The sequence below is a fragment of the Nyctereutes procyonoides genome, unplaced genomic scaffold, assembly GCF_905146905.1.
Source record: "Nyctereutes procyonoides isolate TBG_1078 unplaced genomic scaffold, NYPRO_anot_genome, whole genome shotgun sequence".
Taxonomy (NCBI): domain Eukaryota; kingdom Metazoa; phylum Chordata; class Mammalia; order Carnivora; family Canidae; genus Nyctereutes; species Nyctereutes procyonoides.
Window position 1 is genome coordinate 63404517 of NW_026575126.1, and position 25349 is coordinate 63429865.

A 25349-nucleotide genomic window follows, 5' to 3' on the forward strand; every position below is an offset into this window, starting at 1 on the left:
CGACTGCAGCTTCCCCACACTGAGGGGGCTGGTGGGGTGACGGACAGACGGGAGGAATGACGGTATCCAGATAAGCTCCCGCCTGAGCTGCTGCTGTTACTCTTGTGACAGAAGAGAAGTGGGAAGAAATCAGGAGAGCACAACACAGACCTTTCTCCTGACCTGGTAACGTCTCTCCACCGATATCTGTATGATTTTCAAATACATAGAACATAAGATTGATCCTCTTAACCACTTGTAAGTGTGCGCTTCTGGGTCATTAAGGGCGTTGACAGCATTGTGCAGCCACCATGGCTGTTGGGCTCCGCAACTTTCTCATCTCCCCAGAGGGAACCTCTGCACCCATTCCTCCCGCCCCCCAACCCCTGGCACCCACCCTTCTCTTCTGCGTCTGCATTTGACGACTCCGAGGACTCCTAGAGGTGGGAGCCTACAGGGTCTCCCCCTTTGCCTCTGGCTTCTATCACTCGGCAGACTGTCCTCAAGATCCATCCTCGTGGTAGCAGGTGTCAGCGCTTCCTCCGCGTTAAGGCTGAGTGATATTCCACGCGCGGATGTGCCCTCCGCTCCTCCGCTCCTCCGTTCGTGAACGCTTGAGCTGCTTCCACCTCTGGGCCGTTGCAAGTGCTGTTGCCATGAACGTGGGTGTGCGAATATCTGTTTGACTCACTGCTTTCACGTCTCTTGGGTGCATCCCCAGAGGTGGGATTGCTGAGTCATATCTGACCTGGTAACTTCATAAACTGAATCAGGGTGGGGAGACATGCAAACCGTACCAGGACCGGTGTCTGGGAAATAACATGTCCCATTGCCAGAGAACGTCCTAGGAAAACAAGATGATGTTTGGGATGGTTTCAGATCTCTTTCACATGTGTTAATTAAGTACACTGTGGACTTCAATCATGTGCTATAATTTTGAATAACTGGTATTCATTGAAATGAGCTGTAATGTTTAAAGAACACAACGGTTCTGAAATACCGCTTCAGCCACCATCCGCACGGTGCGTGGCATCTGCCTCTTGTGGTTGTTTCTTACCAAAATGTGTTTATTTTGAGAATGTTCAGACGAATGTCAGGTTCATTGGGTGGTGGGCTCACTCAGGGCAGGGCTCACATCTGCATTTCTTTATTCTTGGTTCTGTGTATAATTACACTGCAGGCCGGTTTCTGTGGGTGTCAGGGGTGTGTTTGCAGAGACTGTGGGAGCAGGTTCCTGTGGCATCCGCATACCTGTCCAGATTCCTGTGCCTCCACTCAGGCCCAACCTGGGGACCACCTGGGAGATGACTCAGGATGTGATGACAGAGAAGGTCTTCATCAGCCACCAACATCCTCCTTCCACGGGCTGTGGGGAGCGAGGGGAGCCCCCACCTCATCCCTTTCCGGGGTGCCTCTTATTCCTTGCCATTTCCCTGACCCCACAGGATAGCGTCCTATAAAGGAATTTGATTCCATATTTTTTTGTGCTAAGACATTATAAAAATTTATAAGTTGATATTGCAGTTAATTTAACTATTGCAGATAATTTAACCATACAATTCCATAAACCTGATTCTTACCTCTGACCTCCAGCCATTGCCGACACATATGCCCACTGTCCTAATAATGCCGTGGTCCGTGATACGGAATCCTCTCCACGTTCTCACTGAGCCCTCAGCATGGCCACCAGGGCACTGTACCTGCTTACAGTTGGGGAGAGGGATGTGGGGGAGACTCACCCAACACCCAAGGCATGTGTGAGTGTGTGTGAGACAGACACTCAGTCCTCATTTCTCTAAAAATGGTACATGTTTTCATGCATTGACACAAAGGACTCACTTATGGCTTCTAATGCACACTTTGGGAGCCTTGTGTGGCTTTCACCATCTATTTGGGAGGATTTTCCGCTATTAGAAGAATTTTGAGTCTGTTTTTCAGCAAGGGTCAGGATCTCTTTTCCTCTTCCTGGTAAAGTCAGTGTGTACCTGTGCACAGTACCTGTAATTTGGTGAAGGTGGGGCTTTAACCTGGCTCTGCCGCTAATGGGGAACAGTTCAAGGAGGGTTCTGGGTGGTGGGACGTCAGGGGCCACACGGACGTCTCTAGAGCCTTCTCATTCAGTTTCTCTGGAGGGACTTTAATCCTCAGCTTGGGCTTGGATGGGGCTGCCGCTCAGAGGGGCGGCGTGATGCTCCTGGCAGACAGTGTGCAGGTATCACACAGACCCGAGGGGGGTCCACTCACCCAAGCACATTCTCCAGTGGTAATTATTGCCCATTTATAAACTTCACATCCTTTTCTGCTCACCCCATAGCACTTGGATAACCTAGACAATCAATCTGTCGATGAATTTAGATGAATGACACCTGTGATAGATGCCTGGTGCTTTTGCCAGCACACATTCCTCCTGGTCAGAAAGCCCGTCTCCCTGCTTCCCTCTTAGCCCAGGAGAGTTGGGCGGGCCATCCCACCCCACACCTGAGCTCTGGTGGGCTGGTCACATGCTCTGTAGAGGCAGATCCCACACTCCAATGTGGACCCATCAGACCCAGGGTTCGTGGTTGGAAATCTTTGGGAAGGGGCTTGGCCAGGCTGGTGGGATGGGAGCAGCTCTGCTGCTCCTAGAAGAGCTGCAGGGAGACTGAGACCACACGGCGAGAGCTGGAGGCCAGCACGGGACCTCCTTAGAGGGTGTGCACCTGAAGCCTGGTCCACTTGTAGGTGTGGGGCCAGTACGCTTCAGCTCCCCTAGTCTCCTTTGAGCCGGACCTCTGGCATCTAACGTACAGGATCCTGACTCCTACACTATGTAATCACCACACTGGGGTCATAAAGTGAGGTTTGAGAAGCCACGTCAGCTCTGAGCATGTGGGTTATGGTTCACGTGGATATGAGCAGTTCCCACTCTTACCCCACCAAGACCCAGGGACAAGAGGTCCCCTACTGGGATACCGGTTCAAACCAGCAGAGAGGTTAATCAGGGACTGTGGGATACTTCTTCCCTCAGGAATCATTTCTTCACACATCATCCAGAGGGAAGCTAATGAGGAGTGGCCCCTGGTTTGAACTCTCTGCTTGCCCTCTGGTGCCTCTGATGCGTTCCGAATGTCGATCCTCAGGCCTGCTGGAGATGATTCAACTTGCCTGTCCTGGGCGCCATCTGGATGGCATTTGCTCGTGGTGATGGCACCGTCACGCTTGTGTGTCACGGATCTCTTGGGTGACTTTGTGGGTGATGAATGAACATAGCCTGTCTGTCCGCCTGCTGCACTTCATGGAGTTTAGTGCTGGAGCTTGGAGGCTTCTGGCAGGTAGGACCGTGAGCGTGTGCACGGTGTTTGCAGAGGTGGGAGCTGAGAGGTATAGCTCTCGAGGAGAGAGGGAGTGTGACCTGAACTGAGAGTTAGAGCCTGGGCGTCCGACACTTTGTTGGCACTTTGGGGCCTGGGCACACTTAGGCGGGGTGCGGATGTGAGGGGGTACAGCACCGCTGAGCTGTGAAGAGAAAGAATCTTCACTGGGGGCACAGGGAGGTGGTGCCAGCCCAGATGGTTTGCAGAGGTGCCCACAGCAAAGGGGTCTGTAGGCTGGTCTGTGAGTCAGCTTCTCATACTCAGAGTTTCCTTCTGTTTCTGCATGGTACACGTCATCACATGAGTAAAAAGGTTTCTGTAAACTCGAAACTCCAAAGAGCGCCGCTACTCACGAAGATCTGATACAATAAGTCATCTGATGAAGGTCTGGGAAATGTGCTCCATTCTGCATCTAGCTCTGGATTGGTCTTGAGCTGGGGCGCCCAGCAAGATTCCTGGTCCCTCTCTTTCTGCAGCTGCACGCAGTCACCACCTGACGGGCGGTATTATGTCTGTCTAAACGCACTTTGAAACCCTCACATGAGCGATGGTGACGTATGGGCACCTTCACAAGCATCAGGGTAGTTAGCAGAGATACAGCTGCCCTTTCCAGTCTTGGGGCAATGTTCTGCTTATAATGTTTCAAAGAGCTTCAAAGTATGAGGGCCCATGCTGGGTGAGTGCCCTGACCTGTCTGTAGGCAGAGGCTCAGGAATTCTCTGAGGCCCCAGAGGGAGGCCCGGGATGGGGAGGGGACCTCACCACGTAGCCTCGTGGTGCAGGTCACCGGGATGGCACCCAGACCTCCCCAGGTGCAAGGGCCAGGCCCCGTGGATCGGCCACAGGGGAGCAGGTCAGTGGGCCAGGCAGGGATTCAGCCTCAGACTCCTGCCCTGGACTAGAGTCCATTTCTTACATGAATTTAAGGTGGGAACATTTAAAATCCTTTCTTCAACCAGTCAAGCTGCTCATCATTAGATGGCTGGCCATCCTGCTTAGGAGAATGGGCTTCTCACAATTAAAAAAAAAAAAAAAATGTTGACCTCATGGGTATTTTCTCTTGGGTGAACCGAGGGTGGCCCTGGTGGTGATCATTTCAGTTCCTTTTAAAATGGTGATAAAATGGGGGCACCTGTGTGGCTCCATGGGTGAAGCATCTGCCTTTGGCTCAGGTCATGATCTCGGGGTCCTGGGATCAAGCCCTGCATCTGGCTCCCGCTCAATGGGGTGTCTGCTTCTCCCTCTGCCTCTGCCCCTCCTCCCCACCCATGTGCTCTTTCTCTCAATTAAATAAAATCTTTAAAACGGTGGTAAAATATACGTGGTGAAATTCGCCACCCCAGCCACCTTTAAGTGCATGAATCCGCGGCGTTGAGAACATCCATACGGTGCAGTTGTCACCACTGTCCATCCCCAGATGGCTCAACCACCGTGGTGTTTGAGGGTCACCTGTATCCATCCTTCTGTGTCTGGCTTCTTTCACCGAGCATCACATCCTCAAGCTTCATCTGTGTTGGAGCATGTGCTGGGATTCCCTTCCTCTTTAAGGCAGAATGAAAGTCCAGTGAACAGACTCGTCACATTTTGTTGATCCGTTCATCCATCAGTGGACACCAGTGGCTTCGACCTGTTGGCTGTGTGAATAAGTCCATTGTGGGCACCAGGGGACAAATAGCTGTTCAAGACCCTGCTTGCCGTTCTCCTGGGCACAGACCCAGGAGTGGGGCTGCTGGTCGTGTGGTAATTTTAGATTTGATTTTTTGTACAACTGAAGTTTAGTTCTTTTTATTGCCAGAAATGCTTACGGATGATGATACTTGAAAGTGCACATAGCAGGTATTCCCTAGTGCATTTGCTTCCTTAACCCTGCAAGCAGTTATAGTAACAAGGGTGGAGCTGCTGTCCTCCACCCCCACCCCACCTGCCACCTGGCCCCTGGCTTGCGCTGTGCCCACTGCCCTGCATGGGCAGAGATGTGAGACATGGGCCTCCAATCCCAGACCAGGGGCCACACAGAGATGTCCTCTCTCACCCGTCACATCACACGCTGTGCTTTCCCCAGGAAGAGCCAGTGCCCTCGCTCCCAGGTGGGGCAAAAGGCACATCTGACCTCAGCCTGGGAGACCTGTCCTGGGTGACACCACTGTTGGGCCGGGAGTACCTGGCACCTCAGCCACCTCCCTGTAAACAGGGATGTCACTGCCCTGGGACACAGGGAGGGATTATGAGGCTCGGAAGGGCTGTGGGCCTGGCTTTGGCAGAGCCTGGTGCAGGCTTTTGGGTGGGTTCCTCCTGCCACTGCCCCTGGAGGACAACAGTGTGTGGATGAGGGGAGAGTCAGGAGTGGGTGCTGCTGGGGTGAGGCTTAGGAGAGAGCAGTGGGATCCAAGACTCCTCCTGCAATGTGGACAACACTGTCTACTGCATGGCGTGTGCCCTTGCAGGGTGAGCACTTCTGTGCACCTGGTTCAAATAACCTGGGCTCCTTCCTGGGACAGTCCTAGAGGAAACTGCCATTGACAAAGCTTGGGGGCTTGGAAACAATCATATGAAACCATTTTTTGCCATTCCAGTTCATTTTCTTCCAGAGTATATTGCGTTCGGGAGGTTTCCAGAATGCTTTGGTTTCAGAACTTTGGGGCACAGATTCCCAAAATGGATTTGAAAGTGTTGGGTTTCCAAGTAGGCTGGCTTTGAAAGTGGTCCGGGCTTTTAAAAGGTTTGGTCAAAAAGTCTTTTGCTTCCAAAATGTTCCAAAAATGTGTGCCCAAGTACAGAGCACCCACAGCGCTCTGGGAAGGGGCTGGGGCGGAGCACTGAATGAATCGCAGCGGGTGGACTAAAGCAGGCAGGGCCATCCCTGTCTTGGCCGGGGTGGGGGTGGGGAGTGGGGGGGGGTATCTGTGCGCTCCATCCTCCATCAGGAGGTGGGAGCTTGACTCATGTCTGGCCTGGGCGAGTGTGTGTCCTCAGACACCAGTTCCTGCCCTTGGTCCCCCAGCCCACCCCGAGGGGCATTCTGCTGATGGGTCCTGCTCTTTGTGAGAGGTCTTGTTCGACCCGACCTCATCTGCATGCTGGCTCCAGGGTTCCTGTCCACGGGTGTCTGACTCCAAGAAGGTTGACTTGAAGACTGTTTCTTTCAAGAAAGGCAATTTGCATGGGAAAAAGGCATGGGGGGCGGGGGGGACTCAGGGCATTGTGAAAGGTTCTTGTAAAGTCATGGGCTGAGCCAGGACTATTGGTCCTGTTTTCAGATAAGGGAAATGGAGACCCAGAGAGGCTGTGTAACCTGCTTGGATCCCACCATCTCTCCAGGATCTACATGTTCTGACCCCCAACCCATTAGGGTTTCCCAAACGTTTCAAAGGCCCCCTTAGGAGCCCTGCCTGCCATCGAGGCATTTGAGCCAGGGCCCTCCCCCAGCCCATCTGTGTCTGTGTGTGTCGGCCCCGGGTCTGCGGTGCCAGGCCCAGCCTCTAGAGTTGCCGACCCAAGCCCAGCCCTTGGCTAGAAGGGACTGGCATGGCCTCGGGTGCCTTGGTGCTCACACTGTTGATGATGGAACATGGAGAGTTGGTGGGAAGGGCATATAGCTGACAGCCAGCCACAGGTCCTGGGGTGGAGTGATGCGGGTGACCCAGAGTGTTGGCAGAGAGGCCCAGAACAGAGAGGAGGAGAGAGGAAAAATCCAGCAGTTAGGAAAAACATCGCCAGCCGAGGGAGTGGCTGGGACACCAGCACCGTCACACCCAGGGAATGGCCCCACCCTGGGCGCAGCGCCCGTCCAGGGAGCCAGGAAGGTCTTGCCTCAAATGTGCCAATTAATTTGGGGGCCACATCCTGTCCAGTGGAGCTCACACCACTTGGGCGGCAGCCAAGGAGAGCTGGGCACGCCTGTTTTCAGGCTGTTGGGTCCTTATCTGCCAAGGATGTCTGAGGCCTCCTGCTCTAACTGTGGCCATGAACTCCTTCGCCGGTTCTGATGCCCCTCATGGAACAGAACTCACAGGCATAATCCAGAGGAATCCGTCCTGGTACAAAGATAGCTGTGAGCATCAGCCCAGTGGGGGGTGAATGCCCACTGGGATCCCCCACATCCTGACATCTTCCTGGGAAGCGGGAGCCCCATGCCCACGGCCCAGGAGAAACCAGACAGCCCTGGCTCTCCGTCCCCGCCCTCCCCTCTCCTCCCAGAGCTGGAACTGCTCGCTGCCTGGCTGCTGACTCACACACGGGGTCGTTACCTGGCCTGGCCCGGCCTGGCCTGGAGACGGCCCCCTGTGCTGGACGGAGCTAAGACAGAAGCTTTGAGCGAGTCAGCTAAGAGGGCCCAGAATGGTGGACTTATGGCTCCTCCAGGCTTTTAGCCATAGGTTCTAGGCTGAGCCCCATCAAGATGGTGCCCATGGAGCCTCCTGGCCTTGGCCTGACACACTGAGGGCTTGGGGCCCTGGGCTGGGGCCTGCCTCCCTGGGACCAGCAGGCTCCTAGGGCCTGGTTGGGAGTCTCTCTACCTTTGCTGTCTGCCAGCCTCCTGGCATGCTGTCCAGATGAGCTGGAAGGGCCGGAACAGCATCTGGGGTAGCAGCTGGGCAGTAGGGAGGTTGGTGGGTATGGAGGTTGGTGCCACGTCTTCCATGGAACTGGATGTGGGCTCCTGTGGGCAGGGCTGAGCTCTGTGGGTCATTTCCTTTGGCCTCACCTGCCAACTCCCCTCTTCTCTGTTGCCTGCCTGGCTCCCGAAGGCATTTGGGTAGGCTGCCCTGACAGCCCAGGACCCCCACTCTAGAGGGATCGAAACCAAGGTGCAGATGGGGACAGACTTGCCAAGGTCACAGAGAGGGCACGAGCCAACCACCTTTCAGGGTCCTGTCCTCAAAGTGCAGTGACTGCACCGCCCTGTGGTGGCCACCATGGCTTGTCCTGAGTGTGGGGTGTCCTCTGGTGAGAGCACACAAGGGCTCCAGGGGACCAGAGGCAGAGGGAGGACAGCTGGTAGCCTCCTGACGAGAGGTCCTAGACCTTCACCCCACTGCACAGTTCCCTCCATGCCAGACCCTCGTGAGACCACTCCCACCTGTGTGCAAGGCTGTCAGCCCACCATCTTACCTGGGGAGGCCAGGCTCATGCTGCACCCCCTCCATGGGGCCAGGCTCGTGCTGCACCCCCTCCATGGGGCCAGGCTCATGCTGCACCCCCTCCATGGGGCCAGCTTTGTGCTGCACCCCCTGCCATGGGGCCAGGCTGGCGGGCTCCTTATGGCCTCCCCTCACTACTTTTAATCCATCCTTCCCCTGAAAACACCTTCAGGCCATGAAGACCCGCTGGGTCCCGGCCATGGGCTTTCTCCAAAGTCTCCTTCTTCTTGCATCTCCCCACCCACATTTTCTGTCCCCATGTGGACTCTCTCTGCTCCCACAGGGAACCACAGAGGGTCCATGTGGGGGCACAGAGGTTATTTTGCAGGACTTCTCTGAGAGGTTGCTTTTCTGGGGTACCCACTGTGCCCCTCTCAACAGTTGTCAAGAGAATGAACACATTTAACATCCATACAGGTGAAGGAAATATTTGGGTGGGAGGAGCTCTTGGTGTCACCACGGAGTCCATGGCAGCCCCACCTTGCACACTTGCCATGGCAGGGGGCTCACTACTTCACTGCCCCTCCCTGGTGGGATAATCGGCTGTTTACAATCTTGGATTAATGCTGAGCCAGGTCTGCCTCCGCTGAAGTTGGCATCTGTGCAGAACAAAACAGTGGCCACATCCACATTAGATGTGTTTGGATCTTGAAGACTGTGGCTGTGTCTTGTCTCCCCCAAGAAAAACTTGCATGAAGCTGGCAAGAGTGGAAGCCATGGCCTGGCCACCAATGCATCACTGCTCTAGGGGGATCGATAGCCCCACGCCTCAGCCTCGGCCCCCACTTCCTGAAGAACTTTCCAGATGGGCAAACAAGGGGTAGCCTTTCTGCGGGGGGCCTGAGCCCATCGGAGTCCCTCAGCCACTGAAAGCGCTGAAGTCTGCTCTGCTCAGCAGACGGGTCATGTTTTGAATGAAAATGTGTTCTGTCTTGACGAGACACTTTGTGTATTATATAAGAATTGGCCACTGGAAGCAGTTTTCCTAGCCTTTCCTGAGCCCTGTGTGCTAGCCGGGTGTGAAGTCAGCCCCTGGGCATGCAGCCTGGCCACAAAACTCAGGAGTCTGTATGTGTGTGCGCATGAGTGTGTGTGTGTGGTGTGCATCTGTGCATGCATGTGTGTTTATGCATATGCATGGGTGCACCTGTGTGTGCAAGTGCGTGCATGCATGTGCACACATGCGCATGTGTGGTGCATACGTGTGCATGCGTGTCTGCATGGATGTGCACATGAGTGTTGCATGGTGTGCATCTGTGTGTGTGTCCCTGCATACACATGGGTACCCCTGTGTGTCTGCCTGTGTGCACGTGTGTTGGTGCATGCATGGATGTGCATGTGTGAACATGTGTGTGCATGCAGGTACATGCATGATGCATGTGTGCATGCATGCCTGTGTGCATGTGTGTGTGTGCTCCAGCTAAACAGAAGGGTGCTAGTTGGCGGACTCCTGGAAGTGCAAGAAAACACAACCCCAGGTGGCAGCTGGTGCCTTATGCAGCTTGTGGTCAGGGAAACAGAGAGAGAGCAAGCAGATCCTTTCCTCAGGCACATGAATGAAGGCTTGGAGTGGACCGTGTGCCAAGGGGGGAGGTGCAGTGTCGAACACAGTCAGAGTGAAAAGGCAGCTAGAGAACAGGAGAAAATATTTGTAGGTCGTAGATCTGATAAGGGAGGCGTATACAGAACAGAGACCTGAGGTTCAAGAGAAAAACAAACAACCCCATTCAAAAATGGGCACAGGACTTGAATGGACATCTCTCCAAAGACAGGAGTGGTCCACAAACACAAGAAAAGCTGCTCGGCATCACTGACTCGTCAGGGACCAGCAAACCGAGACCCCAGTGAGCCATCCCCTCACCCAGCAGGATGGCTGTCATCGGACCGGCAGGTGTGGGCGAGGGTGTGTTGTGGGGGCCAGGACCATTGTGCGCTGTGGGTGGGAGTGTCTGAGGGTGCTGAACTCGGCCTGGCGTCCAGGGCTGGGACAGTTGGGTGTCCTCTGCAGCTCAGCCCCTTGGTTGGGGAGGATGCTCATCTCCGGCTTCCCTGGTGCCTGGCCTCCTCTGAAGTGTCTGGGGGGCTCAGCCAGTGGGAAGAGGTGGGGTGCCCAGGGAGGAGGGCCTTAACCATGCAGACCTGTCTGTGGAAGCTTGGAGTGTGTGGGGAGCAGGGGCCCAGGGCAAGTCACCTTCTCCGGGATGGGGATATTGTCACCAGGCTGGCTGAGCTCACATTTGGCAGGGATGTTCCTGTGTGTGATGAAGCCTGGGGCTTGGGCAGGGCCCACCGGTTTGAGACCTCGCACTCACAGAGGCCATGTGGCCTTGAGGTGTGCCCGACCCTCCCCACTGCCCCCGCCACTAGCCCTGTCATTGACCCACAGATTCAAAGCAGGCACATCTTTCTCAGCTGGTGACTTTGATCCAAGTTTTGTTAAAAAAACATTTTGTTGGGACGCCTGGATGGCTCAGCGGTTGGGCGTCTGCCTTTGGCTCAGGACGTGATCCTGCCGTCCCGGATGGAGTCCCACGTCGGGCTCCCCGCATGGAGCCTGCTTCTCTCTGCCTATGTCTCCGCCTCTCTCTCTCTGTGTGTCTCTCATGAATAGATAAATAAAATCTGAAAAAACACACACACACACACACATTTTGTTTTTCGTGAAAAGGAGCACAGATAGATTATAGAGGAGAATGCAAAATTACTGTGAGTTTTTCAGATACAATTCCTCCTTTTAGCGATGACTCTGTGCTGGTAACAGCAGGATTGGCCACCCTTTGTCACGCTTTACGGATCAAATCCTCCACAACGCTTTGAGCTACATGGTGATTTCATATTTGGGCGGGGGGTGCTGCCTTCAAAAGCAAAAAGCAAGAGGGGAAATTAATTTTGATTATGTACTTGACCCAGTATATCCAAAATATTGTCATTTCAACTTGTGAATCATATCAATACTATCCGTGAGATATTTTATATTCTGGGTGGTTGGGGGTTTGGGTGCACCGGGTGCATTTTACACTTGTAGCCCGTGCTGGGTGGGACCAGCACACCGCGAGGGCTCAGCGGCTGCGTGCCTCTGAGTTCTGTATGTGGAGACTGAGGCTCGGGTCACACAGTGAGGCCACTGTCCAGCACCTGCTCCAGGGTCTTGTCCTTTGCTGGGCCGCCCTTCCTGGGGACATAGTCCTGGTCCCTTTGGTTTCCCTGGGAATGACCTCCAGCGCTTCCACAGAGCCGATGCCCCCCTCCTGCTGGCCACTGGGGACCCTGCGGCCTTGTGCACGAGGGAACATGACGAGGTGGGACCCTCTGAATGGGGGGTGGTCAGCAGACCGGTGGCCTCGGTCCCGGGAGGGGCCTCGTGGAGCTGGGCTGGCCGGTGGCGGCGCTCCCACCAGGGGGCAGCCTCGGGTCAGAAATGCAGCCGGTCAGGGGCTCTGCTGGGGTGCCCGGGGCGCTTCCACAAGCACAAGCTGTGTGGGCTCCCTGGTCAAGGGCTGGGCAGTCACACCTCCTGGTGAGTCTTTCTGGAAGGATGGGCTCAGGGCCTAGAGGCTCCCCTGGAGGAGCAGACCGCAGCCTTCTGGGCGGAGAGCCTGTTGGGGACCAGTGAGAGGTGCCCAGCCCGGCCCCCAGAGCCCTGGGTGACTGAGAGGGGAGGGCCCGCACAGAGGGCAAGGCGTCGGTCACCCCGGGCCTGGAACACCCCCATGGCTGCCATCTTCACAGTGGGCGCCCCAGGCCCCTTACCTACAGTGTGAAGCAAGCAGGGGGAGCCTCCCCCCAGGCCAGCCCCACAGTGAAGGGCAGTGCGGGGCTCACACCCCAGGTTCAGCTCACTTGTCATCGCTGAGGAAGGGCACTGTCTGCCCTGGGCTCCTCATGCGGGGGTGTCCAGGAGATGTGGGGCTCAGCCTCCACCAGGCTCTGAAGCCCTGCCGACGTGCCCCCTGGACCACCACCTCGAGTCTGTCTTTGGGCCTTCTATATCCTGGAGGTGGCCCTGGGTCATCCTGGACACATGTGGATACAGACAAGTGTGGCAGAACCCAGCCCCTGCCCAGCCTGGCTGGGGGGTTCGTGTCCACCCTCCAGCACACCCCTGTCCACCTAAGAGACCCCCAGGGGCAGATGCTATTGTACCTTCCCACGAGTTGCTGCCTCTGCCTGGCCTCTGACCCTCAAATCCCATTTTCACGCCCCAAAGAGCTGCTGCTAGAAGCCCCCTTTGGGGGATCCCTTTGATAAAGCAGAGGGTCCTTTTGTTGAGGGAACAAAGGCCTGTCCCAGCTTCCTGGGGCAAGGTCCTGCTGCACTTCAGAGCTATGGTCTTGGTGTGGACCTATCAGTTCTGTGTAAGCAGTGTCTTGTTTCTAGAATGTTCTGTCCTTCTTCCCTGGAGCTTCAGCCCACTGGCTCCTAACCTGTTTTGCTCTCTCGCAGCCATGGGTCCTCTCCAGGCCCCCTCTTCCAGGCAGCCTTCCCTAAGCACCTCTAAACTCCTGCGACACTTGAACCTGGCCCAGTGGCTCTCCCACCCTGCATGCATTTATATTCACCTCTCGCCCGGGGCTATTTGCAGTATTGTCATTACTTTCCAACTGAAGGATCGTGTCCATACAGTTCAGTGCAGAAATCCCAAATGCTCAGCCCAATAAGTTTTCACACACGTGTCTACTGTGTAACTGCCACCCAGACCAGGATACAGAAAGTCCACAGCTCCTGGGTGGGGGTGTCTCCCCTGGGGTCTCCTGCCTCCTTTCTCTCCCCTCTGCACAGATCATTTCACTTGCCTCTCCTATAGCTGGGTTCCGAGCACATGTTCCTTAGATTTGCAGAGACTCTCGGGTGCCTGCAGAGCCCCTGACATCCTCAGCCCGACTGCCAAGGCCTGGCCAGATTATGCCCACACCAGCTATCCCCTGCATACGCTGACCGCACCAGGCACCACGCCGCCATCTGTGGGGTCTGCCCACCCCCTTACATCCAGTTCAGCTCATCATTCAGGAGCAGCTCCCAGAACCAGGGACCAGCCCTTTCCTCGTGTGACCCACTCCAGCTCACCATCTGGACCTCCCCCTCCTGTGACATCTCTGCTTGTGTCTTTGGGCCTGGCGTGGAGTAAGTGCTCTCCGAGCTCCTGTTGGAAGAGCAGATGTGGGAATTTTGCCTGGATCAATCAAGGTTACAAACAACCCAAACTGACTGTAGCAAAATTTAATTAAAAAAATTTTTTTTTGATGTCTGGGGTACAGATGGTGATTGAACGCGTGCACCTGTTCTCACTCCCTTTGCAGCTTCCCATGAATGACAGTAATAAGATATTTTTACAGGCATAAACCCACAGGTATCAGGGGGACAGGAGAGGATGTGACAGCAAGCAAATGTTAGAAACCAGAGCAGAGGCGACAAATGGTAATGACACGCCCCCTCGACAGAAGCAAACCCTCAACAGCCGTGGGAACGTCGAGACCAGCCTGACTTGTCCCCCAGATCCTCAGAGGGGCCGACAGGAGGTGTTGCCAGGGCATGCAGGGGGCGAGATTGTCCCCAGACGCCCCTCCCCTACCCCATGCAACCTCTTCCCCAGCCCAGCCCTGAGAGGGAAGGAACACTGCTGTGTGCTCCTGAGGACCCCATGCCCCAGTGATGACAGACGGGAACAGGCTTCCTCCACGCCACCCAGCATCATCTCTGGGAACAGATCCCCAGAGGAGAGACCCAGCAAAAAGCCAGACAACAGAGCTCCCCAGTCAGCTGGTCCCTCCAGCCCCTCCCAGGGCTCAGAGCACCCCGCAGCCTGCTAGCCCCCCAGACAGTGGCTTCGTCCTTGCTCTCTCCCAGTCACTGACTCTAGGGGAAGCCAGCATATGTCAGGACGCTCAAGTGGCCCTAAGGAGGGTCACCGATCAAGGACCAGAGACCTTCACTAATAGCCAGCGGGAATCAGGGCCTCCTACCCCAGTTGGACCTTCAGATGACAGCAGCCCCAACCAACATTCACACCCTTGTAAGGGCAGCCTCATGAGAAACCCCAAGCCAGAGCCACCACGTGACATCACTAGAATTCCCGGCCCACAGAAACTGGGATAATCAGGGATTGCTTTGCCACTGTTGTTCTGATCTCTTATTTTGAAATAATTACAGATTCTCGGGAAGCTCCAAACACAGCACAGAGAAGTCCTGTGTTTTCCCCCAATGGCTACCTCTCATGTGATCATAGTATCAGATCTAAACCAGCAGGTTGATGTTAGTACAACGGATGGGTCTCCTTCCATGTCCTGTGATCGCACGTGTAAATCTGTGGGGACACCACCACAACCAAGACCCAGGACACTTCATCCCCGTGCGGACCTCCTTTGTGTTGCCACTCTGTTGTACAGCCAACGTGACCACAAGTCTGGCTTCCATTTCTGTGGTTTTGTCATTTCAAGAATGTTACCTAACTGGGATCATACAGTATGTCACCTTTTGAGGTTAGCGTTTCTCACTCCACATAGTGCCATAATGCCAGGAAAAGATTCATCCTTTCTATCCCCAGGCTCTATTCCATGGGATGCCCCACGGTGGATGTGCTGCTTGTGGTCACACGCTGCATTTCAGCTCTTGTAGTGGGTGCAGAAGCATGCTCTGATGCTCTCCATCTGCGTTTACCCAGTGGCTGGTGCTGTTTGCTTGCCATCCTGGCACCGTTTGCCACATCCTCTTCAGTGACACATCTCTACATGTTTTTTTTTTTTTTTTTTTTTTTTTTTTTGCCCATTTTGTAATTGGATTTTTTTCATTTGGGGCTTTGTGAGTTCTTATATACTCTAGATATGAGTCATTTGTCAGATATGTGGTTTGCAAATGTTTGCTTCCAGCCTGTAACTTCAGGCGGGTCCTCTGCAGGGCAGCATGAAAGACAGAGAGAGAGAGAGAGAGAGAGAGGCAGAGACACAGGCAGAGGGAGAAGCAGGCTCCACGCAAGGAGCCTGACACAGGACTCGATCCCGGGACTCCAGGATAACGCCCTGGGCCGAAGGCAGGCACTAAATTGCTGAGCCACCTAGGGATCCCTTGAGTTGGTTTTCTAATCAAGTTTGATGTGTGGATTGAAGTTTGCTTTTTGCCTGTGGGTATTCAATTGCTCCAGCACTGTTTATTGAAAAGACAATGTTCCCTCCACTGAATTGCTCTTGCACTTTTGTCGAGTCAGCTGGCCATACTTACACAGGGCTTTTTGTGAGTTCTCTATCCTGTCCCATCGGTCACTGTGTCTGCCCTCTGCCAATCCCACACAGTGTTGGTCATTGCCACTCTCTAGTAAGGATTAAAATCAGGTAAAGGGGCTCGTCTCACTTTTTTTTTGTTGACATTTGTGTTACCTCTTCAAGTCCTTTACCTTTCTCTGTCAATTTTAGCATAATTGTGTCTGTATTTACAAAGAAAAATAGTATTTCCAGAATTTTTTATAGGAATTGCATTAAATCAGTTTTGGGAGAAGTGACATCTTCCCTACATTGAGCCTTCTAATCCATGAACATTGTATGTCTTTCCATTTATTTTATTTATTTCTTCACAGTTTGCAGTTTTTAGCATAGAAATCTGTACGTGTTTTGCTAGATTCACATCTATGCATTTTGAGGGTTTTTTTTTTTGAGTGATTGTAAATGGTATTTATATATTTTTTAGAGAAAGAGAGAGCACATGTGTGAGCAGGAGTGGGAGGGAGGGGCAGAGGGAGAGAGAATCTTAAGCAGATTCCATGCTCAGGGTGCAGCCTGACGCAGGGCTCAATCTCATGACCCTGAGATCATGACCTGAGCCTAAATCGAGCACTTAACTGACTGAACCACCCAGGTTCCCCTGGTATTGTATTTTTAACACAACAAAATGACACAACAAACAGATACAATAATACTACAAAAATAATCAATGTTTACTTCTTTAAAAACAGTTTTGTTGAAATGCAATTAACACAACATAAAATGTACCTGTTGTACATGACTTATACCAAATTTACAGGATTGTGCAACCACCACCAATAATCCAGTTTCAGAACATTTCCATCACACCAAAAGCTTACCCCACCCCATCTACAGCCAGCCTCTGCTTCCACTTGAGCCCCTGGCATTTGTGTCCATAAATCTGCCTTTTCTAAACATTTTTATATATGGAATCCTACAATAAGAAGTCCTCCATGTCCAGATGCACTCAGCATCACGTTCTTGAGCCTCATCCATGTCACAAGGATCCATACTTCATTCTTTTCTTGTTGAATAGCATTCCATTGTGTGGATGGGCTGCATTTGGTGCATCCTTTCCCCAGTGATGGATATTTAGACGGTTTCCAGCTTGGGGCTGTTATATAGATACTGCTGTGAACATTCATATACTCGGTGTGTGGACATATGTTTTCATTTCTCTTGGGTAGAATCTTGAGGGTAGAATTGCTGGGTCATATGATTAGTTCATGTTTAACTTTTTAAAGAAGCTGCCAGGCTTCTTTCACAAAGTGACTGACTGTCTATGTTATGCTGGCAATCCATGAGGGTTCCAACTGCTCCCCATCCTGCACTGAATTATTGTCTTTCTTGATTATAGCCCTTCCAATTGGTGTGTCCTGAGATCTCATCATGGTTTTAATTTGCTTTTCTTTAATAACTGATTATTCTGAACATCTTGCTTTTATGCTTGTCAATTCATATATCTTCTCAGATAAACTATTTAGGTCTTCTGCCCATTTTTACATTAGGTTATTTTCTTACTGACTTGTGTTTGTTTTCTATTTATAAATGTGTATGTGGACATGAGTCTTTTATCAGATGTACACTTTACACTTATTTCCCCATTTATATCTCATCTGTTCTTTTTAGTAATGGTGTCATTTGAGGTGATTTTTTAAACTTATGTTGAAGTACAGCTTATGGATTTTTCTTTTATGGACTGTGCTTTTTTTGGTGGCATGTCTGACTCAAGATAATAGAGATTTCCTCTGTTTTCTTACAGAAGTTTTATAGTTTTCACTGTTACATGGAGCATTTTGAGTGATTTCTTGTGCTTGGTGTAAGGTTTATCCTCTCTTTTTGCAATACCCAATTGTTCTAGCTCCATTTGTTGAAAAGACTATCCTTTCTCCATTGAATTCTCTTGGTACTTTTGTTGAAAATCAACTAACCAGGGCCACCTGGGTAGCTCACTTGGTTAACCGTCTGACTTCGGCTCAGGTTATGAACTCAGGGTCCTGGGATCAAGTCCCGCATCAAGCTCTCTGTTCAGTGGGGAGTCTGCTTCTCCCTCTGCCCCATCACCTTGCTCATGCTCTCTCTCTCTCTCTCTCTCTCTCTCTCTCAAATAAATAAGTAAAATCTTTAGAAAAAAAATCAACTGCCCATAAATACAACGGCTAATTTCTGGATTCTCAGTTCTGTTTCACCTATATACCTGTCTTTGTGCCAGTGTGACGCTGTCCTGATTCCTGTGGTTTTATCACAAGTTTGAAAGTTGTGTAGTGCCAGTTCTCCAGCTTTGCTCTTCTCTTTCAAAATTGTTTTGGCAATTATTCTAGGTCCTTTAAATTCCCATATAAACTTTAGGATCAGCTTCTCAATTCCTACCCCAAAAAGCCTCCTAGGATTTCTATAAAGATTGTGTTGAATCTATAGGTCACTCCACGGAGAACTGAGTATAGAATGTCTTTCTGTTTACTTAAATACTATTTAATTTTTGTCAGTGATGTTTTGTTCTTTTCAGTTTGGGAGCCTTACTCTTCTTTTGTAACATTTAGTCTTAAGCATTGTGTTATTCTTGTGCTATTGTGAATGGAACAATTACTTTCATTTTCAGAATGTTCACTGCTTGTATATAGAACTATAATTGATTTTTGTATATTAATCTTATATCCTGCTACCTTACTAACCTTGTTTATTAGTTCTGGTAGCTCTTGAGGGGTGATTCCTTAGGATTTTCTACATTAAGGATTATCCCATCTGTGAATAAAGATAGTTTTACTTCTTCCTTTGAAATCTAGATTTATTTAGTTTCTTTTGTTTTAGGTCATTTTATTTGTTCCTTATTCCACTGGCTAGCGTCTTCAGCAAAATGTTGAACAACAAGGATGATGGATATCCTTGGTTTGTCCTTAGTGTTAGAGGGGGAAAATATCAGTCTTTCATCATTACAATTACTAGCTATAGCTTCTCATAGATGCCTATATCCATTTGAGGAAATCCCCTTCTATTTCTAGTATGTTGTGAGTTTTTATTATCAATGATGATAATCTTGGTCAGATGCTTTTCCTACATTTAGGAATGTAGATGACATGATCATCTGGGGTTTTGTCTGTTATTCAATTAATGCAGTGATCACATTAATTGATTTTTTAATTTTTATTTATTTATTCATGAGAGACACAGAGAGAGAGAGAGGCAGAGACACAGGCTCCATGCAGGGAGTCCCTTGACCCTGGGACTCCAGGATCACACCCCGAGCCGGAAGGCAGACACTCAACCGCTGAGCCACCCAGGCGTCCCATATTAATTGGCTTTTGAACACTAAGCCAACTTCGCATTCCTGGAAAAAATTCCATCAGGTCATGGTATAGGATCTTTTTTACATGTTGCTGGATTCAGTTTGTAATATTTTGTTAAGGATTCTTACACCTGTGTTCCTTTTTTTTTTTTTTTAAATGTTTTTTCTTTATTTATTTATGATAGTCACAGAGAGAGAGAGAGAGAGAGAGAGGCAGAGACACAGGCAGAGGGAGAAGCAGGCTCCATGCACCGGGAGCCTGACGTGGGATTCGATCCCGGGTCTCCAGGATCGCGCCCTGGGCCAAAGGCAGGCGCCAAACCGCTGCGCCACCCAGGGATCCCTACACCTGTGTTCCTAAGGACATACATAGATCTGCAGTTTTCTTGTGATGTTATTGTCTGACTTGAGAATCAGGGTAATGTTGCCCTCATTCTTTATCTTGTGATGGATTTCATATTATTTCTTACTTAAGTATTTGGTAGAATTTACCTGTAAAGCCATCTGGGCTGGACTTGCATTTCAGGGACAAAGTTAATGTAGTCATCCCAGCTGTTATCACAAGTTTGTGGCTGTTGTTTACATATCCATTTACCTTCATCTGTTTGTGTCTTTAGACAGCATAGAACTGGATCTTAATTTTTTTAAGTATTAAGAAAATATAGCCTGAAGACGTCTCCTTTTGATTGGGGTGGTTAAGCCCCAATTTACATTTAATGTAATTATTGACATAGTATCTATCAACCTAATTCTATGATCCTCCAACACCAACTGAGTGCACTACAATTCAGTTCAATTCTGACAGTAACTACCTGGAGTCAGTGCAGGCTCCATGGGTGAGGGGCTCATTCCCATAAGCTGCCCCCCACTTCAGACATTAGCTTCAAATCCAGGGTCCCCAGGCTGCCTGCATGCCCATCTAAGTTGGCTGCACATTCACTGGCTCCCATGACCTCCCTCAAGGTCAATAATTCACTAGAATTACTCACAGAACTCAAGAAAGCACCATACTTAGGATTATAGTCATATTATAAAGAATACAACTTGGGAACAGCCAAATGGAGGTGATGCATGGGGCAAGATGTGTGGGTGGGAGGAGGGTAGCCCAAGGTTCCATGCCCCCTCTAGATGCACCACCCTCCCAGCACATCTATGTCACCACCTGGAAGCACCAGACCCCCTTGTTTAGGGAGTTTAGATGGGGTTTCACTAATTAGGCATGACCAATCAAATCATTGGCCAGTAATGATTAAACTCAGGAAAAAAAAAAAAAAAAACAACCAAACAAACCCAGTCTTGAGACCTCTGTCTTCCATGAAGGCTTAAATTTCCAGCCCTCTAACCTGGGTTGGTTCCTCTGGGCACCACCCCTCTTGAGGTGTCCGGGGCACTCCCCCATCTGGAGTCCCCTCATTAGCATAGACCCAGGTGTGGGCCATAGGGGCTTATTATGAATTACAGAAGACATCAGTCAGGAAATTCCAAAGGTTTTAGGAGCTCTATGCCAGAGACAAAGACCAAATATATACACTCGATTATTCCAGGTAGATTTACATCTTTAATTTTGCTATTTGCGGGATCCCTGGGTGGCGCAGTGGTTTGGCGCCTGCCTTTGGCCCAGGGCGCGATCCTGGAGACCCGGGGTCGAATCCCACGTCGGGCTCCCGGTGCATGGAGCCTGCTTCTCCCTCTGCCTGTGTCTCTGCCTCTCTCTCTCTCTCTCTGTGTGACTATCATAAATAAATAAAAATTAAAAAAAATAATTTTGCTATTTGTTTTCTGTATGTCTCCCATCTATTTTCTTCCTCTGTTCCTCCTTCACTACCTTCTTTCATGTTATATAAATATTTTTTTTAGTGTGCCACTTAAATTTCTCTGTTGATTTTTAAAAAACTGTTTTTGTTAGTTTTTTTCTTGTAGTAATGGCTCTGGGGATTGCACATGCCTCTTATCACAATCTCCTGATTAATACTGACTTAATTCCAGGAAAACTTTCCTGCTTGTATGTAACTCTGTCTCTCCCCACTGCCCTGTGCTGTTATTGTCAATATACAGCATCAGCAAGATGTGTGTGTGTGTGGTCTGGTACATTAACATATGCAGTCATCATCCCCAGAGCTTTCCATTTCTCTCCATGGACTCAATTTATCACTTTGTATCAGTTCTTCACAGCTTGAAGGAATTTTTTTAGTATTTATTGTGAGACAGGTCTGCTAGCAACACATTCCCTTAGACTTTTTGCACCTGGAAATGGTTTTACTTCATCTTCATTTTTTGATGGATAGTTTTGCTGGATATAGGATTCTGAGAGTTGGCTTTTTTTCTCTTTAGCACTTTGACCATTTCATTCCACTCTTTATACCAGCTTCTCTTGTTTCTGATAAGAAGTGAGCTGCTGATCCTGTTGTTCTTAAATATGTGAGGGTTGTTTGCTGTCGCATGCTTTTCTCCCTGGTTTGATTATGACCTTGTGGTGCCCTCAAGCCAGCAGGTGTAAGCAATAGCCTCAACCTTGCAAATTCTGTTCAAGACCCAAGTCTGGGAAGCAAATGCGCCAAGCAGCCTGTCCTTGATGATCTTGATCAGTGAGAAGAAGGGTCCAGCCAGAAGACCCTCCAGGTACCTCCAGGGTACCTCCCAGAGATGGGAGGGAAGATTCCAGGATCATCCACACCCCAGAAACACACTGCACAAGAGGGCATGACAGGGTTCAAAGGGAAGTTGACATGTGCTTGGAAAGGGACGAATAAAACAGCGTCCCCTCCCACTAAATGGAAAGGAATTAAGGAAGGTGATGGTTTATAGGGAGAGAATCAAGAAAAGAGCATTTGGGCGGAGTGGTCAGTGGGGGAAAAGGTTTGGAGACTACAAAGTGCACAAGCAGCATGTGGTCTTGTCTCCCCGGGGACAGGAGCATGGAGGGCAGGAGGACTGATAAAGCCACCAGTATTGGCTCACATGTGTTCGTGATCCATGTCATAGTAATGCTGTCATCTCACCGGTGCTGCCCAGCAAAGGTTGGGCATCCCACCCATTATCTGGTTGTGGCAAGCCCTGACTCACAGCCTTATCCAAGGCTGGCCCTGACTCCCTAACACACTTCTTCTGCAGGCCTCAGTTTCTCCATCTACCAAAGCCAGGGTGCACTCACCTTCCCAGGACTGCTGAGAGGCCAGAACGTGGGAAAGCACTCAGCAACACGTCCATGGCCAAAGACACTCCAAGGCCATTGTGCCAGCCCGGTCTCCTGGGTGCTTGCCACACTCTGGCGCCCAAACAATGCCTGCCTCTGAGTGGAACTGCGGGTGGGCTGTAACCATGGTGAGGGGCCCTGCAAGGCAGCAGTGCCAACTGCCTGTCCAGGGTCAGCCCGGCCTGCGGCCCTGGTTACGGCTTTGTCCCTCGGGCTGGAACTGGTCCCGTGCTAGCAGGCTTAGAATGGCTGGCTGTCAGGGAGGGCAATGCTTACCGAAAAGGAATGGAGCTCTTGGCTGGAGAGGGGTTGAGGTTTGAAATGAAGATGGGGGGCTGTTTCCAAGGTCCTGAAAGCACAGTCAGGTTTGGGTCAGAGTGCAGCCTGGGTCTCTGTACTGCTGGTGGTGCCTTCCCCATAGGGCATTAAGGAGCCTCTCCACCCCCGCCACACCCCCACCCTCTGTGCAAGGCCCCACAAGGTGCAGGGCCTCAGTGCTCCCGGAAGGAGGCTGCCTCTCCAAGTTCCGGGCTGTTCCAGGCAGCTGGCCAGAGTACATGGGGTCCCCTCCAGGCTTCCCCAGGCTCTCTCACAGCCTGGATGCCACTCGGCCACTGGCTCTGCCCACTTCCCATGAAGCATTGGGCATGAGTGTGGGGCCTCTGCCACGTTCAGAGTGACCAACACCTCTCCAGGGATGGGGGGCAGAGTCTCCCCCAAATTTTTGTTTGCAAATCCATGTTTGCAAACCTAAGACCTCATTTTTTTTAAATAAGGAGAAAAACAATAAAAATGGGACTGAATATATGTATTTTTCCAACTGCAGCCACCCAGATATCTAAAAGATTCTGGAATCAGAGGGCCTGGGTTCCAATCCCAACTCTGCCACAGTTATGCTGTGTGACCTCAGGCAGATGCCTCCCCTCTCTGTGTCTGAGTCCCCTCATCTATGAAGACATCCCCATAGGGCTCTTGTGAGGATAAGTGAGGTCATCACTGAGTGTCTAGAAAGGACACCTGCTCTCCTGAGCCCTCAACGGCCAGGCCCCATTCCCCACTCCACTGTTCTAGCTCTCAGAGTTCCCTGACTGCCCTCCTCTCTGCCAGGTCTGCCTTTAGCCTCTGAAATCCTCATGAAGACTTCAACCAAGGAGGGGGAGAGAGCAGAGAGGGAAGTGGGTGTGGGAGTGGCCCAGACTCTGGAGGACATAACTTCCAGAAGTGCCTCCAGAGGAGTTAGGAAGGCACGGAGAGCCGCAGGGGGAGGAGGAGGGGCAGGGAGGTGTTCTTCTCCACCCAGACATTCTCACCCCTACTTGGAGCCCCCCACCCCCTCTTCCACCATTCCTGACAGTCGGGCTCAGTCCTCTTTTTTTTTAAGGTTTTATTTATTCATGAGAGACATACAGAGAGAGGCAGAGACATAAGCAGAGGGAGAAGCAGGCTTCCCATGGGGACCCCAATGAAGGACTCGATCCCAGGACCCCAGAATCACAAACTAAGCCAAAGGCAGATGCTCAACCACTGAGCCACTCAGGAATCCCCAGGCTCAGTCCTCTATGGAGCCCACCCTACATGGACCTCCTTGGCCTGACAAACCTTGTCCCCAGGACCCACCAGGCCACTGGGGGACAGAGGGAACAGCTCCAGGGTCAGGCACCCACACCAGTGCCATCTCAACCTCCTGAAGGAAGACCCAGGGCTGGGGGATCCATGCCAACTTGAGGACTGTGCCCTCCCCCCCATTCAGCTGGGGATCAGGGTGCTTGGTTCCTCTGGTGACATATGTAGTGCACCAAAGCTAGACCTGAGGTGCCCTACAGAGAAAGGGTGCAAACAGGGGGTTCCATGCTTCCCTTTGTGCCCCCACTCCCACCCCCTAGCTTTCCTGGGGCCATGGAGATGGCAGAGAGGGAAAGCCTTTGGGTCTCATCAAGAGGAGTGCCCCCAAGGGGAAAGGACCCCACTGCCCAGGTGCAGAGAGAACATGATCCTCTGGCAGGTACTCTTATGTTGAGAACCTCCACGCCCACCTTACTTGTCCCACTTTGTTTTTGTTTTTGTTTTTAAGATTTTATTTATTTATTCATGATAGACAGAGAGAGAGAGAGAGAGGCAGAGACACAGGCAGAGGGAGAAACAGGCCCCATGCCGGGAGCCTGACGTGGGACTCGATCCTGGGACTCCAGGATCGTGCCCTGGGCCAAAGGCAGGCGCCAAACCGCTGAGCCACCCAGGCATCCCCACTTGTCCCACTTTGATCTCTCTCCTAGGCACTAGGTATAAGCCACAACCCCTGCCCAAACCCCTCCTTCCAGGGGGTCCCCCTCCTGCCCAGGGTTCCTTCTCCATCCAGCCCCACCCCAAAGGTGCCCAAGGCCCCCCAGCTCCCCAGGCACTAGCTGCTCCTGGCCAGGTCAGGGGTGGGGGTGGCCCTCAGGGTCATACTGGCCCGCCCTCTGGACTGGAGGGCTGCTCTGCGTGGTGCTGAAAAGACAGCTCCAGCCAGCAGCCTGCGGAGTCTGGAGGGAGCTCGGGAGGACCGCCCTGTGCTCCAGGCTCTGGATGCAGGGTGACCAGTGACTGGGGGCAGGGTGGGGGTGGGAAGGGGGAGCTGAGGCCAAAATCCAGGTCCCACCACTGCCCTGCTGGGCCCTCTCTGTGCCTGGCAGCCCCAGGGCCCCACAGCCCTCAGGCTCATGGAGAAAGCTATGACCCCATTTTATAGAAGAGGAAAATAGGCTTCTGAGAAGAGCCATGAGAGGGCAGTGAATGCTAGTTAGGGACATGTCTGCTGGAGTATCCAGGTGCAGTTCTGATGTTGGCCACTTAGGTTGGAGGGAGGAAGTCAGGGAGTGAAGTGTTACCCCCTGAATCTGGGGAGCCGGCTTAATAGATGTTCCCTAAAAGGAATTTCCACTTTCTGCATGTCTGAAGTTTTTCATGAGAAAATATCCGGGGAGAAATACACACTTACTGAGAAGGGCACTTCGCCTGCCACCCCCTCCCCAGGTCCCAGTTGCTGCTCCAAGTCGCCCCTGCAGCCAGGTTCCCTGAGCCCTTCCAGAGACGGTCAGCAGTGGAGAATCAGGTGTGTATGCATCTCTTCTTTATGTTCCACCTTGGGGCAGGCCTTGCTGCCTGTGGGCTGCCATCCCCACCACCGCAGCA